The sequence below is a fragment of the Sciurus carolinensis genome, chromosome 11, assembly GCF_902686445.1.
Source record: "Sciurus carolinensis chromosome 11, mSciCar1.2, whole genome shotgun sequence".
NCBI classification, from domain to species: Eukaryota; Metazoa; Chordata; class Mammalia; order Rodentia; family Sciuridae; genus Sciurus; species Sciurus carolinensis.
Genome location: NC_062223.1, coordinates 114,344,552 through 114,362,976, shown reverse-complemented (window position 1 = coordinate 114,362,976; position 18,425 = coordinate 114,344,552). Strand labels below are relative to the sequence as shown.

Below are 18,425 nucleotides of genomic sequence, written 5' to 3'. Positions count from 1 at the left end.
TTGAATCATCTGGACTTCGGGCTTCAACTGAAGAAGTGGTTGGTTGGTGTTTGCAAACCTTGCAGTTCCAAATGGAATGGGCTGAGCAGAGTGACCTGCCTTTTACAGAATCCGGTGCAGGCATCCCAGAGCCTTTAGAGGTATCACCGCTCTGCCAACTCCCAAGAGTCAAGTGAGGAGCTATCCTTGACCTTGATCTGTCTCTCACCCTTCATATTCAGTCAAGTCAATTCAATCTCCACAAACTCCTTGTCTTCCATCTCCTTCTTTTCAGTCTAACTTTTGAAACTGAGTCCAGGACTTCCTGATGATAATTATAATAAGAACAAACATAAATGGAGAAGCACTCACTGTGTGAAGCATCTCAGTTCTCAAAACAGCCCTTTGAGATAAATTCACCATAATCCTCATTTACAGTAAAGAAAAGCAAGACACTAAAATGTTCAACACACCAGCCTAAGATTCCACATCCTGCATGTCATGATCTAACTCTAGGCCCTACAAATCACCATCTAAAGAGTTTGAGTCTGATCTGGGGAGCTTAGTTGCCTGGGTAGAAATGAGCAGGATGCTTTCAGGGAATAGTTCCCCATTCTGGATGCTCAGCTTCAATAAATATTCTGTCACAAAATGGATTCGCTTGCTAATTCTACTGAGGTTCCAGAGCCCCTGTCATCCCAGCCCTTCTCTCATTGCTTTTCCAACTGGAATCTGACCGACCAGCATTGTCACAGATGTGAAATGCTAGGCGGTAAAGAAAAGGACAATTTGAAATATCAATGTAGGTGCTGGAAAAAGTAAACAACATTTGGGTGACAAATCCTTCCAAAGTTCAGCTACGTTTCAAGTTCCCCTTCAACCTGGGAAGCAGAACACAGTGTCACTGTGACTCTAGTAACATTCTAATAACTCCCCCCCCCCCCATTATTACCTCAGTGCCTCAGAGACTTCCCGTTCTTTGCTGCCTTACTCTAGCCTGGGGGCTGAGAGGTGGGAATGTTTTTCTGGGGTGTTCCTGCCGCCCCCTCTGCTCTCAGCTATCTGTGTAAGTCAGTATTGGTATCACCACACTCCCCCTTCGCCAGCTGGAGGTGGCACTCACTGTCATTGATGGATGCCAAGCTTGGGGCGAGGACTCGGGCATTCTCTGCTTTCCTGGTCCAGCCTCTCTGTTTGGCAGGTTCTCTGTGCCTAGACTTTGGAGAGACCCTTTTCTGTTCCTCTGTGCTGCAGCAGCCACATTCTGCCTTGGATCCCCAGTTGTTCTTTAGTGGGAACTGCCTGCTTTCCTCAGGGTGGTAGTAGACCTCCACTTGTTATCAGCATAGATCAAAGATGGCTTCCTGCTCCTCCACAGGAGTCCAGAGTTTATTCCTCTAGCTCCTCCCGTGGTGTCCATGGGTCTTGGCTTTCGACATGGGAACAAGAGTTACCTTCCCCCAAGGCAGACATATCTCATTTATACCCTTTTTAGCAACAGGTTTGTGTGCGTATCCTCAGGACCATAGCCTTTTCTGCCCCTCCTCCATGGACTTTAGGAACTCACTTAAGGCTAAGGATTTATGCCTGTCTCCCAGGCTGCCAATTACTACCTTCATGCCCACAACAAGTAGGAGGGTTCTCTCAACCTATCTCACATGCACCACTGGTAGGACCATAGGGAACTGCCCGTGGGAACTGGTGACCTCGCCTTTTCTGGCAACCCCAGCTATTCCAAGTCAGCACTCTAGGCCACAGTTGGTCTTTAACAAGTCATATGCCATTTTGCTGGTTTATTCTTTCCCTCTTCTATTGCTCTCTTCTCTTCTTCCTGTGTCTGCCAGTAATGAAATACTTTGTGTATCTCATCTCTTCTTAGAGAAACTTGCTCCTCTTTGGAATTCAGGTCATTTGATTGTCTTGCTATTAAGCCCTCTGATGTACTTGAGAAAGTTTTAATTTTTTATGTTAGTTGGATTTTTTCTCACTGTTAGGCTAGGACCAGTATTCTTAGCAAGGAAGAATACTAGTAAGAATATTTGGTAAGTCTTTATTAACTTTTATGAACCATAGTTCATATAGCACATGTTACAATTAATGAGTCAATATTAATGTATACTGTCATTGAGAAAAAATCTACAATATGTTTAAATTTCCTTAGTTTTGGACTGGGGAGATAGCTCAGCTGGTAGAGTGCTTGCCTCGCAAGCACAAGGCCCTGAGTTCAATCCCCAGTACCGCAAAAAAAAAAAAAAATTTTCTTAGTTTTTACCTATTGATAACACAGAGTATGGATGGGTGGGTTCTTTGTCTTGTGAATTTGAAGAATGAAATCCATGGACCAGGGTGAGAGCAATGCAACAGGATTTATTAAAGTAATAGAAAACAGAGCTCCTGAAGACAGAGGGGTCCCAACAAAGGGATGCCAACTGGTTCTGTTGTCTAGGGGTGTTTAAAGACATATTTGATGGCCCAATACAACTTGGTGAGTGAGGGATCCTAGCATAGACCAATCAAGATCTTCAAGCTCCAAGTTTAATAAACCAAACAGAAGTGCATAAGTTCTTATTTACATAATTAAGAGGATGAGCCCAACCTTGTGGTTTGGCACATCTGTTGGGGAGAGGAAGTGCTTCAGATAAGGGAAGATTTGGTGGTCAACCATCGCTAGGGATAGGGGTAGCTAAGGAAGAGCTATGGTGGTTGAAGCCATTAGGAGCAGTATCAGATGCTCTAGCTAAGAAGACGTTGCAGTTGAAGTTGTCAGGAACAGCAAGTAGCAGGATGTTCTCCAGACCCCATGTCTCCTTTCAGGATGTCCTGATGTTCTCCTCTCTGCCTTCCTTCCATTCTCCAAGGCCCTTGTCCTGGCTACCTATGGGAGGTCTACCTTCCTGCCTCATTCCTTCATGACTGTCCTCTTTTTCTCCAGGAACCCATTTTCATTTAGTACTCATGTCTTCCCAGCTCCTTTCATTGTAGCACTTTCTCAGACTGTTTTAGTTTTTGATGATTTGTATTGGTCTCTTGACTAGGATTTTTCTGGTGTTTTTCTCTTGGTCAGATTTTGTATAAGGGTCTTGTGGAAGAAGACCACAGAAGAGAAGTGCCATTTTCATCACATCATATCATGGGTGTGTCATTATGACTGAACACTGTGGATGTTAACACTGGTCATCTGCTGAGGTGTAGTGATGATCAGTTTGCTCCACTGCAGAAGTTACTCTTTCCTCCTTTCTGTGCTGTAAGTCACCATGCACAGAATAATTACCACCTTTTTTAAATTTGGTTTTTCTATTTCTCCTCCAACCAAATTCATAGTTATGTACCTTGAAAATATATCCTGTATATCTAACTTTGCAAAAGTGGTAGGTTATTCTTAGTACTTGCTCATGATTTTAAAAATGCTCCTTCCATCAGATGTATGAAGCCAGGATTCCTTAGTGTTAAGACCCTCTGTTTGGATCTGTCTTCCACCATTTCCCATTCTCTCCCTCACACACAATATGACACTGACCTGAAGTGATCTTCTCTACCTTCACTCCAGCAGTTTTCCCAAGGGCTAGTACCCTCTTGAAACTGAATCATTTAGACCACAGGTTCTCAACCAAAGATGTTATTTGGAAATGTGTGAAGAAAATTTGGGAATTTCTGGGGTTTCTATACGATTCAGAGCAAGAGGTTAAGAATGCTAAGCATTTCAACACATGGAAAAAATCCCACAGAATGAAGTACTATACCAAACAAAATGGTAATAGTGTTGGGGGAGGGTGGAAGTCAAGGAACGTTTCATTCATTTGTACATAGGTTTCTCCTCTTCAGTGGTCTCTAGTGCTGACTGATGTCACTGCACTGACTCCAGTTTGTACAGCATAATGATGCAATTTCTCTGCCACCTTGTAGTAGAAGGGTGCCAATCAGTGTTCTAACCAGAACACCGTAAGGGATTTCAAAGGACTCAGAATGTTCACTGAGTACTTTCCCTGTATGGCTCGAAGTTTTTTTCCTGCCCTGGACTGGCTTCCTTTTCTTTTTTTCTTTTTATTATTTGTTCCAATTAGTTATACATGACAGCAGAATGGACTTCAATTCATGGTACACAAATGGAGCACACCTTTTCATTTCTCTGGTTATGCACGATGCAGAGTCACACCATTCGTGTAATCTGACATGTACATAGGGTAATAATGTCCATCTCATTCCACCATCTTTCCCATCCTCATGCCCCTCCTCCACTCACTCTCCTCTACCCAATCTAAAGTCCCTCCATGCTTCCCATGATCCCCACCCCATTTTGGATCAGCATCCATATATCACAGAAAACATTTGGCCTTTGGTGTTTTGGGATTGGGTTATTTCACTTAGGATGATATTCTCTAGTTCCATCCATTCACCTGCAAATGCCACAATTTCATTCTTTAAGACTGAGTAATATTTTGTGTATATATACTACAGATTCTTTATCCATTCATGCATTGAAGGGTATCTAGGTTGGTTCCACAGTTTAGGAATTGTGAATTGAACTACTATAAACACTGATGTGGCTGCATCACTATAATATATTGATTTTAAGTCCTCTGAGTATAAACCAAGGAGTGGGATAACTAGGATGAATGGTGGTTCCATTCCAAGTTTTCTAAGGAATCTCCATACTGCTTTCCATAGTGGTTGCACTATTTTGTAGTCCAACCAGCAATGTACGGTTATTCCTTATCCCCCACATCCTCACCAAAACTTACTGTTGCTAGTATTGTTGATAATTGCTGTTCTGACTGGAGTGAGATGAAATCTTAGAGTAGTTTTGATTTGCATTTCTCTAGTTGCTAGAGATGTTGAACATTTTTTATTATATTTGTTGATAAGTCACATACCTTCTTCTGTGAAGTGTCTGTTCAGTTCCTTAGCCCATTAATTGATTGGGTTATTTGGTTTTTTGGTGTTAAGTCTTTTAAGTTCTTTATAACTCAAGTTATAAAGGTTAGTGCTGCATCTGACGTGCATGTGGTAAAGATTTTCTCCCATTATGTAGGTCCTCTCTTCACATTATCAATCATTTCCTTTGCTGAGAAGAAGCTTCTTAGTTTGATCCTTCCCATTTATTAATTCTTGATTGTGTTTCTTGCCATTTAGGAGTCTTGTTAAGGAAGTCAGGTCCTAAGCTAACATGGTAAAGATTTGGGCCTACTTTTTCTTCTATTGTGTGCAGGGTCTCTGGTCCAATTCCTAGGTTCTTGATCCACTTTGAGTTGAGTTTTGTGCAGGGTGAGAGATAGGGGTTTAGTTTCATTTTGCTGCATATGGATTTTCAGTTTTCCCATCCCCATTTATTGAAGAGGCTATCTTTTCTCCAATATGTTCTTGGTGCCTTTGTCTAGTATGAGATAACTGTATCTATGTGGGTTTGTCTCTGTATCTTCTATTCTGTTCCATTGGTCAACATGTCTGTTTTGGTGTCAATACCATGCTGTTTTTTTTTTTTTTTTTTTTTTTTTTTAACAATTGCTCTGTAAAATAGTTTAAGGTCTGGTTTTGTGATGCCTTCTGCTTTACTCTTTTTGCTAAGAATTTCTTTGACTATTCTGGGTCTCTTATTTTTGCAAATGAATTTCATGATTGCCTTTTCTAGTTCTAGGAAGAATGTCATTGGGATTTTAACAGGAATTGCATTAAGTCTGTATAACACTTTTGGTAGTATGGCCATTTTGACAACGTTAATTCTGCCTATCCAGGAGCATGGGAGATCTTTTTATCTTCTAAAGCCTTCTTCAATTTCTTTATTTAGTGTTCTGTAGTTTTCATTGTAGAGGTCCTTCACCTCTTTTGTTAGAATGATTCCCAAGTACTTTTTTTTTTTTGAGGCTATTGTGAGTGGGTGTTTTCCTAACTTGTCTTGCAGTGGATTCATAGCTTATGTATAGGAATGCATTTGATTTATGCCTGTTGTTTTTATATCCTGCTACTTTGCTGAATTCATTTATAAGTTCTAGAAGTTTTCTTGTGGAGTATTTTTGGATCTTCTAAATATAGACTCATGTCCTCAGGAAATACTTACAGTTTGAGTGTTTTATTCTGATTTGTATCCCTTTAATTTCTTTTGTCTGTCTGATTGCTCTGGTTAGAGTTTGAAGGACTATGTTGAATAGAAGTGGTGAAAGAGGGCATCCCTGCCTTGTTCCAGTTTTTAGAGGGAATGCTTTCAATTTTTCTCCATTTAGCATGATATTGTCCATGGACTTAGCATAGATAACCTTTACAATGTGAGGTATGTTCCTACAATCCCTATTTTTCTAGAGTTCTGAACATGAAGGGGTGCTGTATTTTGTCAAATCCTTTTTCTGCATCTATAGAGAAAATCATATGATTCTTATCTTTAAGTCTGTTGATGTGATGTATTACATTTATTGAATTCCAGATGTTGAACCAAGCTTGCATCCCTGGGATGAATGCCAGTTGATCATGGTGCACTATCTTTATAATATGTTTTTGTATGTGATTTGCCAGAATTTTATTGAGAATTTTTGCATCTGTGTTCATTAGGGATATTGATCTGAGGTTTCCTTTCCTTAATGTGTCTTTGACTGGTTTTGCTATCAGGGTGATACTAGCCACATAGAATGAATTTGGAAGGGTTCCCTCCTTTTGTATTTCATGGACTAATTTGAGGAGTTTTGGTGTTAATTATTCTTTGAAGGTCTTGTAGAACTCAGCTGAGAATCTGGTCCTGGACTTTTCTTGGTTGGTAGGCTTTTGATGGCATCTTCTATTTCATTGCTTGACATTGATCTGTTCATATTGTGTCTGTCCTCCTGATTCAGTTTGGGTAGATGATATGTCTCTAGAAATTTGTCAATGTTTCTGAGATTTTTCTATTTCATTGGAGTATAAATTTTCAAAATAGTTTCTAATTATCTTCTGTATTTCAGTAGTATCCATTGTGATATTTCCTTTTTCATTGTGAATTTTACTAATTTGAGTTTTGTCTCCCTTTCTTTTTGTTAGTGTGGCTAGGGGTTTATCCATTTTATTTATTTTTTCAAAGAACCAACTCTTTGTTTTGTCAATTTTTTAATTGTTTAATTTCATTGATTTCAGCTCTGATTTTAATTATTTCCTGTCTTCTACTGCTTTGGGTGTTGATTTGTTCTTCTTTTTCTAGGTCTTTAAGATGTAATGTTAGGTCATTTAGTTGTTGACCTTTTATTCTTTTAATGTATAAGCTCAATGCACTGAACTTTCCTTTTAGCGCTGCCTTCACAGAGTCCCAGAGATTTTGATATGTTGTATCAGTGTTCTCATTTACCTCTAAGTATTTTTTTTATTTCCTCCCTGATTTCTTCTGCTATTCACTTTTCATTCACTAGCATGCTATTTAGTCTCCAGGTGTTGGAGTAGCATCTATTTTTTATTTTATGATTGATTTCTAGTTTTCTTATGTTATGATCTCATAGAATGCAGGGTAGTATTTCTTATTATTGTGTTGTTATTTGATTCTTGAAATTGAGAAGGGTTTGTTTGATGACCATAGATGCTCCATTGTTTACAGCATAAATATTTACAATTGTTATGTCTTGTTGATGTGTGATTCCCTTGAGCAATATGAAATGTCCTTCTTTATCCTTTCTGACCAACTTTGGCTTGAAGTCTATGTTATCTGATATAAGGATGGAAACCCTGCTTGTTTATGCAGTCCATGTGAGTGATATTTTTTTTCCCAACCTTTCACCTTCAGTCTGTGGATGTCTTTTCCTCAGTGGTGAGTCTCTTGAGGACAGGATATTGTTAGGTCATTTTTTTTTTTTTTTATCAAATCTACCAGTGTATGTCTTTTAATTGATGAGTCTAGGCCATTAATATTCAGGGTTATTATTGAGATATGATTTGTATTACCGGTCATTTTGGTTTATTTTTGGTTTTTAACTTGACTTAGTTTCTCCTTTGATTGACCTTTCCTTTAGTGTAGTTCCTCCCTTTGCTGGTTTTCATTGTTGTTTTTCATTTCCTCCTCGTGGAATATTTTGCTGAGAATTTTCTATAGTGCTGGCTATCTAGTTGTGAGTTCTTTTAAATTTTGTTTATCATTGCAGGTCTTTATTTCATCTTCAAATCTGAAACTTAATTTTCCTGGATATATGATTCTTGGTTGGATCCATTTTCTTTCAGAACTTGGTATATGTTATTCCAGGACCTCCTGGCATTGAGGGTCTGAGTTGAGAAATCAACTAAAATCTGAATTGTTTTCCCCTGTATGTAATTTCTCTCATAGTCTTTAAAATTCTATCCTTATTCTATTAGTCATTCTCATTATAATGTGATTCAGTGTGGATCTGCTGTAAATTTGTACATTTGTGTTCCTCTAAATCTCTTGTAGTTGATTTTCCATTTCATTCTTTAGATTTGGGAAATCTTCTGATATTATGTCATTTAAAAGATTGTGGTGGCTGGGGTTGTAGCTCAGTGGTAGAGCGCTTGCCTAACATGTGTGAGGCACTGGGTTTGATTCTCAACACCACATAATAAATAAATAAATAAAACAAAGGTATTGAGTCCATCTACAACTAAGAAAACAATTTTTAAAAAACAGGGAGCAAGTTTAAAAAAAAGAGAAAAGATTGTATATTCCTTTCATTTTTTTGGTTTGTATCTCCATGCCTATGTCTGTTCCAATAAATCTAAAATTTGGTCTTTTCATGTTATCCCATAATTCTTGGAAGTTCTGTTCATGGTTTCTTACCACCTTCTCTGTATGGTCAAGTTTATTTTCAAGACCTTCATTGTCTGAGGTTCTGTCTTCTAAGTGGTATAGTCTGTTGGTGATGTTTTCCATTGAATTTTTAATTTGGTTCATTGTTTCCTTCATTTTGAGGATTTCTACTTGATTACATTTTATAATCTCTACCTCTTTATTAAAATGATCTTTCACTTCTGTATAATCTATGTATTTTTCTAAACTCTTTTGCTGATATTTCTTCTACTGTGCTGTCTATGGATTCTATTGTTGGAACATCTTTGTTTGTTTGAGGCACTTTGCTCCCTGGTTTTTTTTCATGTTGTTTTTGTGTCTTCCCATCTAACAAGTATGGATTTGAGGCAGTGCAGATTCTACCCTGTAGTCTTATAGTGTTCCTGAAGACTTCCAGTACCTCACCTTTAAGAGGAAGACCAATATTAATAGCATCCAATGCAAACAATATACAACCTTAAGCCAAATGGCTCCTATTTAGGCATCTACAATTTTGTCTCAATAAACAGAAATGATGTGTTCAATTATTGTCTACAACAAAAACATTAAGTTTGCTAAAAGGGTTTAATGTTACAAACATGGACAATGAGGGAACAGAGGTAGTGTAAGATGTGATGCTTATGAGGCACAAGAAGAGAAGACAGAGGTAAAAATTCATAGTAAGAGTGAGGCAGGAATTAATAGAGGTTGACTATTAGTATGAGAGAAGTGGGAAAGAGAATTCAGAGAGACAGGTAGGTGAGAGAAAAACTATAAACAGATTTTTTAAAAAAATTATAAGAATAAACAACAGAACTATAATATACTATTCAGACATCCCTTTTCTCAGTAAATGGATGCATTGAAAATATTTTGGATTCAAAGATGGTAGAGGTGTGAAAGAGAGGGGGAAAAAAAGGAAAGTCTCAATGGAAAAGTGAATGATTGCTTCCGTTGGCTTTCAAAAATATTTTCTCAGTTTCCCTACTCCACTGATAGGTGGGGTTGTCTGAAGTTTGATGTTAGCTCCAGTCCAATGAGTGCCGGACCAATTGGGTGGGCAAACCAATAGTAAAATGCCCTCATACCCTTTTCCAGTCTTCCCAAACATTGTAGCTGGTCCCTTCCATCCCTGCACACTTCAGGACTCACTGAGCTGGAGAGAACCCAGTTTTCTCCAATTACTCCAACCTGTGCTCCCCTTAGGAAACTGCCCCTTGTCACCAGCTTTCTGCAGGCTTACCAGACCCAGACTGGCCCACAAAAACCCAGCCGCATTCTGTTAGACCTGGGTTTTAGCTTCCCCAGGTTCTGCCTTGCTGCAGTCCCAAGATTTCAATGCTCTTTCAACTTGCAAAGAGATCACCAGGAATGCACTCGTACAAAGGAGCGACCCTGCAAAGAGGCAACTGGATGACAGCCACTAGCACACCCAGCAGAAAGACCTCAGGTGCAACCAGACCTGCAAGTACCCTGATAATATATCTTCAGGCTCTGACTAGTGTCTCCAGACTGAGGCAGCTGCACCCCAAGATGGTGGAGTGGTAGTGGCAAACCTGCAGGTCCTGGCCAGTGTCCCAAGATGGTAGTGACTGTGTGTAACCAAACCTGTGGATACTGTGACAGTGGACTTCCAGGCAGCAGTGGGCAGCAGGCAGCAGAAGATCTGCTGGTGGTCTGCAGGCAGTTTCCAGGCTAACAGGGGGCGATGGGTGGGTAGAAGACTGGTGGCAGGTGATAGGTAGGTGAAAGGTGGGTGATTGTCAGGCAAGAAGTGGGCAAATGGGCAAATGGCAGATGATAGGTGGTGGTCAGCGAGTGATCTGTGCTCAAAAGGCAGGTGATATGCTGGCAGATGGCAAGCAACACAGCAGAGGAATCGGGGGTAAACAGCAGGGCATCAGTGGACAGCGAAGGCTGCCTCACAAAGAAACAGCATTTCCTCTGCTTGAATCCCAAGTCATGGAGTGACAAGGAAAGCAGCCTCCCTCTAGTACGCCATCTTGGATTACCCCCTAACACCACCTTTTTAAAATGATGGCTCTCTGCTTCTGCAATAGTAAATGACTGAAGGATCTGAATTCCAGTATTTTAACATTTCAAGAGAACCAGTAAGAATGTATCTCCAGAACAACCTCAATACTTATGTGCCAGGCTACAAACTCATTCATTGCATCATTAATCAGGAAGATTCAGTCTTGGTCAATCCATTTCCAGGAACATTGCTACCACTGCTATTATTCTAGAAGCTGCTCCCATAATCCAGTGAGCTCAAGGAACATCTGCATTCTTGGGGCACGTAACAGTGGCCTGAAGACTGCCAGCAAGAAGCTGAGGAACTGCTAAAGTCTTCACTATACATCAAGGTATGTGTGGTAACCTGCATTCCAACTCCCGCCTCCTCTGTATACAAAAGGTGTAACAAAAGCAAAGTAGATGAGCACAGGTTTGGTGAGCACAAGCACTCAATGCACCTGAAACTGAGCTGCTTACCAAAGAAGAAAGCTTTGTGACCAATAGCTTTGAAGAACCAGGCATTCACCTATGCTAACAGTAGTTATCCATGCCACAGATATTAAGGTACCATGCACCTTCAGAAAAAATAAAGAATGGATCCTCTTCTGTTCTTTGGATAGTCTCGCACATCATGTTTTTCATATGCAATCAAAAATTGCTATGAATGCTTATAAATTTGACCATCATTAGCCGCACCATTTGCTAGGAATATGTAGTAGTTTCTGTTTAAAGTCTACTCTTAACCCCAGGTGTGATGTTTCTACTGAACCAACAGTGTGTAATACCATCCATCACCTCCAAGTCATAATCTTAAGAATATCACTGGAAGTCCATTCCAGGGTGACTTTGCCCCATCAAAATTTGTATGTGCACAGTCTGATCTTCACAAAAATGCATATAATCATCATCATCACCCAATCATTGGTCATAAGAAGTGCAAAAAATAAATAGCCTTTATTAGGACGGTTCATTTCAACCATCCCTGATTGGTCATCTTGTGAAGGACAAGAAGACACAGTCATGTGCCTTCTCTGGTTCACAATCCAAAGGACTGCTTATATAGAATTTCATGTTCCCACAGACTTAGGCACTGAGTGATTCGGTTAAATGGGAGACTGGACGCTAACAAAGGCAGTATTGAAGATTTCGGTGTTGTAAAACGAAGTGTATTTGGTTGTAGAATTATAAGACCAGGTATCTCCACCCATTAGATTTTATACTTCTTAACAACTGTGAATAGAAACTATATGTGATTCAGGTCATGGGGGAATTCCAGCAGACTTTAATTTCTGGTTCTTTGAATGAACTTTTGCAACTCACAGCTGATCCCTGTAGATCTTCACAGGCCACCAGTGACACCTGACAGTCAATCAATGTGAAGGAGATGACTCAAATTCTCAAAATCACAAGCTTCTATGGGAAAGCCTTTAAATGATTTCCCTGACAAAGTAACTTTGATCTTACCGCTGGTCTTAATGTTATCTGACTCACTGACATAGAGAGAGCAGGATCAGACTCTGAACTATGACCATGTTTAGGAATCATTCCATGGCATTCCATGGTATAATTATCCACAGAACTAATGTCAAGGGTAAATCCAGGAAGGATCTGGCCAAAGGTTGAGGGGCTGAATCTGGTAATGACTTGTGTGTGGTGTGTGTGTGTGTGTGTGTGTGTGTGTGTGTGTGTGATCCTGGAGATTGAATCCAGGGGTACTCTACCACTGAGCTACATCCACTGTCCTGTTATGTTTTATTTTGAGACAGGGTCTTGCTAAATTGATGACACTGACCTTGAACTTGTTAATCTCCTGCCTTAGCCTCCAGAGTCACTAGGAGTACAGGTGTGTACCACCACTCCTTGCTTGGTCCCAGTGTGATAAAGAGCATCATATGGTGACAAACAGCACTACAATGTTTTCCTTAATAAACATTCAAGTAATCTACTACTAACTATGTGGCATAAAGGCTTTAAGATTTTTTTTCCACTTCCTACCTTTCACACTGTTAGGGGTCGCTAACTCAGTTGTGGCTCGCTGGTAGCTGCCAGAAAAAACGCTCCGCAAGATCTCATGCAAAAGACTTTATTTATGTGGACGGATAAGGTCTGCTTGGGGTGGAAAAAAGGAAAAAGAAAGAGAGAAGATGGCGTATGGCTTCTCCCAGATATTGGAATTTCGTGGGCTGGGAGGAACCAATCGCGGAGGAGAATTCTTGCAGACTGACTGATGGACCAATAACATGTTAGGACATAACGTGGGAGGCAGGGAGATGACGGCAGCTTATGCCGGAAATTCCTATAATGTAAGAGGTGGGCAGAACTGCAGACTGACAGGTGATGGGGAGGCCAGAAATTCCTGTAACGGAAGAGAAGGGCGGCTTTATACCTTACACACACTTTGTGCTTTTGCTGATATAGGTTTTACTTTAATGTGTACTGTAAACGTATAGTTCAGTGTTACTTTGCTTTGTAAAACCATTTATCTTTTAGTGCAATTAAAAGTATAGAAAACCAGTTGTATTTAAACTTTATTTCTTTTCAACACTGTATTTTTGTGTGCAGAACCAAGCTTCTGTCTGATATCATATTGCTTTATATTAAAGGCAGAGCATCTGCTGGTAGTGAGTTCTGTTTTCATCTTAGAGCATATTTCTAACTTCATTTTTGAAAGGAGTTTTTGCTGGGCTTAGGATTCCAGTTCACAGATTTGTTTTTTTCTAGTAACCTTAAAGATTTCATTCCAGTTGCATAATTTCTGATAGTCTGCTGTAATTCTCATTACAGGTTATTTCCCCTTTTTCTCTGACCACCTTGGGATTTTTCTCTTTGTCTTTTGTTTTCAACAGTTTAAATGTTGTATACTTTTCCTATCAAAGACTTGATCATATTACATTTAAAATTCTGTTATATAATTCCAATGGTTTCCGCTCATTTTCCTGCCTCAAAGGACTGTGTCATTTGTCCCCTACCTTTAGATATGCCTTATGTTGTTTTAAAAGAAATTGCAATTTTAACAAAATAGTAGAGACTTGAGTAAATAATTACAGTTTTTTAAAAACAGGCTTATATTTCCTTCTGCTCGATTATTAGTGTGGGGAATTGTGTTAGGTAGAAGCTGCAATGAACTTGAAGTTTATTGCTACAATGGTTGCCCTAAATGTACCAAGAATTTCAAATTCCTTTAGCAATATACAGTGTTTGGAGTGGGAACTAGTTTGCCATAGTGTTTTCCTCAGCATCTATTCCAACTAGGGCTTTAGTTCATACCTTAGTGCTGTGTCTGAGAGTCTTTCACTTTCCATATTTGCTGTAGTATTTACTTACAGTCAGTTGTTGCTTAGTATCTGTTGGCCTGGTGGTAGGGGTAGAGGGACTATAGAAGGTTCTGTTATTCTGAGTAAGTTTCAGGTCAATTTATTTCCCTTTTGCTCTGTCTCAAGCACATGTTAGGACCCTTGCTTTCATTTTTTAAAGCAGAAACTGAGGTTATAATTTTCAATATTACTATCAGTTCAAAGGTAACAGACAGGCATTACAAAGCAAAAAATAACCCCTAAGTTCTATTAAAAATTTAGGAGATTCAAAACCTTAACTAGACCTTTAGCATCTACCTCCACCTCCCTAGACACAAGCTTATCTATTGGAAACAAAGAGAATTGAATTCTTTATCTTGAACTCCAGACCAAACTGACTCTTAGGGACCCAGTGAGAAGAGAAAATTGAGTCATGAACACCAATAGCCCAATCTAGTCTCTGATAAATCTTATCCCAGTCTTTATAGCCTCTGCTTCAGTCAAAAGTGACTGGGGAATCAGGTTTGCATTGCTTTCTACAGTTGTAAGGACCTCCATTTCCAATCAACTATACCATCTGTCTAAATGAGAACAGAAACAACCCTGAAAGAATAAGTAGTCAGTCATTCACACATATGGAGCAATTTAAGTTCATACTGAGAATCAGGCAAGATTACCTCCAAAGAAGAAATAAATCCTGTAGAGAAATGACTGACGCGCTTTAACCATGCATCTATTTATACTATGAAATGGAATGCTTTTCATTCTAAAATATCTGCCTTTGTGTTATTCCAATTCACCCATGTTCTCCACAAGAAAGGGGGAATATACTTGCTTTACAATTACATAACTAAAAGGACCTTGGTGGTGAAAGAGTTCTAGTTAATCCAGAAGGACATATGTGCTTGTAAATTCTAAATTTCTCTTTTAATTGTGGTGATAAGTTCTCGGTCATGCAAATATAACAAGTTTGAAGAAAAATTGACCAAATGGACCAGTGCCCATATTCTCCTGTTAAGGTACAAATCCATTAAAATTCAGGAAATCAGCCACATCACTATCTAAACAAACATCTTTGCTTACCTAATGAAAAGGTTAATATACTTTTCCAACATAACAGAAAACATCAGACATGCGCTGCTAAAATTGATAAAGTGTCAAAGTCTGGCATGTTTGAATACAAGGCTCACAGTCTTCCTGTTTCATTTCTCATCCTCGTGGGAAACATGTTGCTTTATGTTGCCAGTCAACAAAAATAATGACTTGGGTATAGGGTGATGAAGCAGGGTTTGCGTGATCAGGGCAGTTTCACACATTTTAGAATGCTCCTGAGAGGTAAATAATTCTTCCAGATTCCCAACCTGCCCAAGGCCTCACAGAGATCTTAAGTGATACTGAGGACCAAAGTGGAAGGACCTTTGAGATAGGTTGCTGCTCTGGCGATGACTTAGAAATCACCTTAGCAACAGACCTTGGTTATTGTGGAGTTCCACCAGTTTAGTGACACCCCACTTTTGGTCTCTGCTCCTCCTACTTCCGCTGTCAACATCTAATCTCTCCTCTCTTCCTCTGCTTCATGTCTTCCTCCCTCCCAGCTTCTGGCAGTACCTGAAGTGGTTAAATCTGCAGCTCTGGAGCTCTGGGTCTAAGGCTGGCCTCTGCCATTAACGACCCGTGCCACCTTTGCTAGTGTATTTCGGCATCCTGTGCCTCATTCTCCTTATCTGGAAATGAAAGTACCTCACAGTATAGTTCTGAGGGTTAAATGGGTTAAAGTATGGAAGGCATTCAGAAGAGAGCCTGGCACGTAGTAAATCCTCAGGAAATATTAGTTATTGCTCTCCTATCTGTAGGTCTCTCCACTTTCATCCACCAATGCTTTTCTTTTTCCAGACACATACCTTTTGTTCAAAGTCCAGTAATGAGGCTATCTGTGGTAGGCATCACCACCAAAAGGAAGTACCCCAGTTGACAAGGTGCTCATGCTAGCCTTCAGATAGGTTCCCACCACCAGACTCTGCTGCCTTTGAAACATGCCTTTCTCTGTTTCAGGGTGGCAAGGTAACAAGTGACTTAGGCCTGGCATTTTCCACTAACTGTTCCAAAGAGGGTTGTGACAGGGCAGTTGCTGTGAACTGCATACTGCTTTTCCCCATTGCATAACTGAATTGCAGCACCCCTGACCCTCCGTGACTGGTAAATATGGGGCCACAGTGAGCTATCTGATCACAGCATTGACCTTTTTACCTTCTATTGGTAAAGAGGAGGTTGAGTGACACTAACTTGTGCCCTTCGTTGCTACTTCATGGGTCCTAAGCCAAGTTCTCACTGCTGGAGTCTTGAGTCATTCTTGGGGCTGCATCTTCTCTAGTCTTTACAGTCATCTTTGCAGGATCAAGGACTCTCCCCCTATGCTCAAGTCCTTTGGAAATGAGACTTCCTACCACATAAGGTAGCCTTCTTGGCATTGGGGTCTTTTTGTCTGGTTTCTGAAAGAGTGGCCATTTCCCAGACTTGTGGCTCCACCCCCAGTGTGCATTCCTTGACTTTGCCTGATGCGCACAGTTTGCCCGTTTTGCCTGGCGCTTTTAGATCCTAGGCAGCACTACTCTTAACATACTCATTATTCAAAGAACTGGTGATCTCCTGAATGGTATTTTATTTTATAGACTCATAACTCCATAATCCCACCTGTAACTTAGCTCCCATATTTAGACCCTTTATTTAGACTCACAAGTTTAGGGGAAATGAAAATAATCAAAGATGAGGATAAAATGAACATTACCTGCAAGAAGAGCACTCTACTGAGGACAAAGCATCTTGCTTGTGCCAGGCTTTTCCAGTCATTTGAAAGAAACAGTTTTTAAAAGAGCCTTTTCTTTTAAGCATAATGGACAATAAATGCATGAACCGTGGAGTCTAACTGAACTTGGTTCTATCATATGTGCTAGAGTTATGCTGAATAGTGGAAAGTTCTCTGAATCAGAGATCAAAATCACAGGAATCAACTCAAACCTCACTGGATGACCTGGACAAATTATTTAAGCCCTCTTCTGTGCTCCCAGTTTTTTAAGTCAAGCAGAACTAGCATGCTTATCTTATAAAAAAATAAAGATGCTAAGTTCACATCAAATGCCAACATCTATATAACTAAAATAAAATCTATAAATGTTTGACTCATAGTAGGCTGTGAACTTGGGTGGTTGCTGGCATCTGTCTCCTAAGGAGCAGCCAAACCAAACCCACTGCAAATACTTTTATTTTATTGTAGGTTCTTTGGAGCAAAGTTGAGCAATCCTAGACCCAGGTACATAAAGTTAAAACAGCTTTTTCAACCATCCATGTAAAGACATAAAAAGATATTGCTCAGGCTAGTTTGGTAGAACATGAGCAAGGATGTTGGAAGGATAATCAAAGTCAGGAAGATTCTTATGAAACAGTTCTTGATTTTTACTTTTCAGTAAAAAAAGACTGGAAGGATTGATGGACGTGTTTCATATGTTTTACAGGACAGCATAAATGAGACCCACGGAGCTACAAGGCAACCAGCTGTTGCTTCCCATGGGCACTGGGGCATGCATCCTAGGAACCTGCTTTTTCTGGCACCATTCCTATCACAGCAAGAATACAAATCCCAGATGAATTCAAACCTGTGAATGTAAGCTGTTGTTCTCTCAGACTGAAATATCTTGCCTTTATTGAATTTGAGGTTCTTTCTGTTCGATTCAGCAAATTTTATTGAATATATACTACATACAAGATAATATGCAATGGGGTCTTTATAACAAAGCAATGGGGGTCTTCATAACAAGGTTCACATAGAAAACAGTAAGTTTAACTCTCCATGGGTGACTTTTTACTGAATCATTCGAACTTCTGGCTATGTTCATTTTTGTCTTGTCAGGTATTTATCATATTCTTACTAGAATTAGGCTCCCAGAGTCTTAGGACAGAAACCATTTCACCTACTTTTCCAAGCATTTCATTTCTCCTTCCTATGTCTACTTGACCTGATGATTAACCTTTGTGATTCAGGCCCCTCCTTAAGGGGGAGTTGTCATGCCTGACATTTTGAAGCTGAATCACACAGAAGGAAGTATCCAAACTGCAATTTATATTTGTGATTTGTTTTGTTGCAGAGAAGAGGTGCCCCAGTAGCACACTGGGGACTTCAGAAGAAAACCTCCACACCCAGCTCACAGGAGTTCCCAGGTATGGGATCGAACAAGCCTTTACAACTAAAGGTATGAAAACATTTCAAAGTGGAGCAGGTGAGGGAAAGTGGTAACATTTACTATTGAGTGCAGAAACTTCTAAAGTCTATTTGTAAACTGAGAGTCCAGGGTAGGAGGTACTTCTCAGAAAGACAGTAAATTTTCAGGGATGAACTATTTTAGAAGGGCATCAATCAAGCAACC

General features: G+C 39.8%; 1 pseudogene; it reads right to left on the bottom strand.

Moving 5' to 3' along the window:
* Positions 1-9,980: 9,980 nt before the first annotated feature.
* On the bottom strand, positions 9,981-12,274 carry LOC124959661 (ferric-chelate reductase 1-like; annotated as a pseudogene).
* Between the last annotated feature and the right edge of the window lie 6,151 nt (positions 12,275-18,425).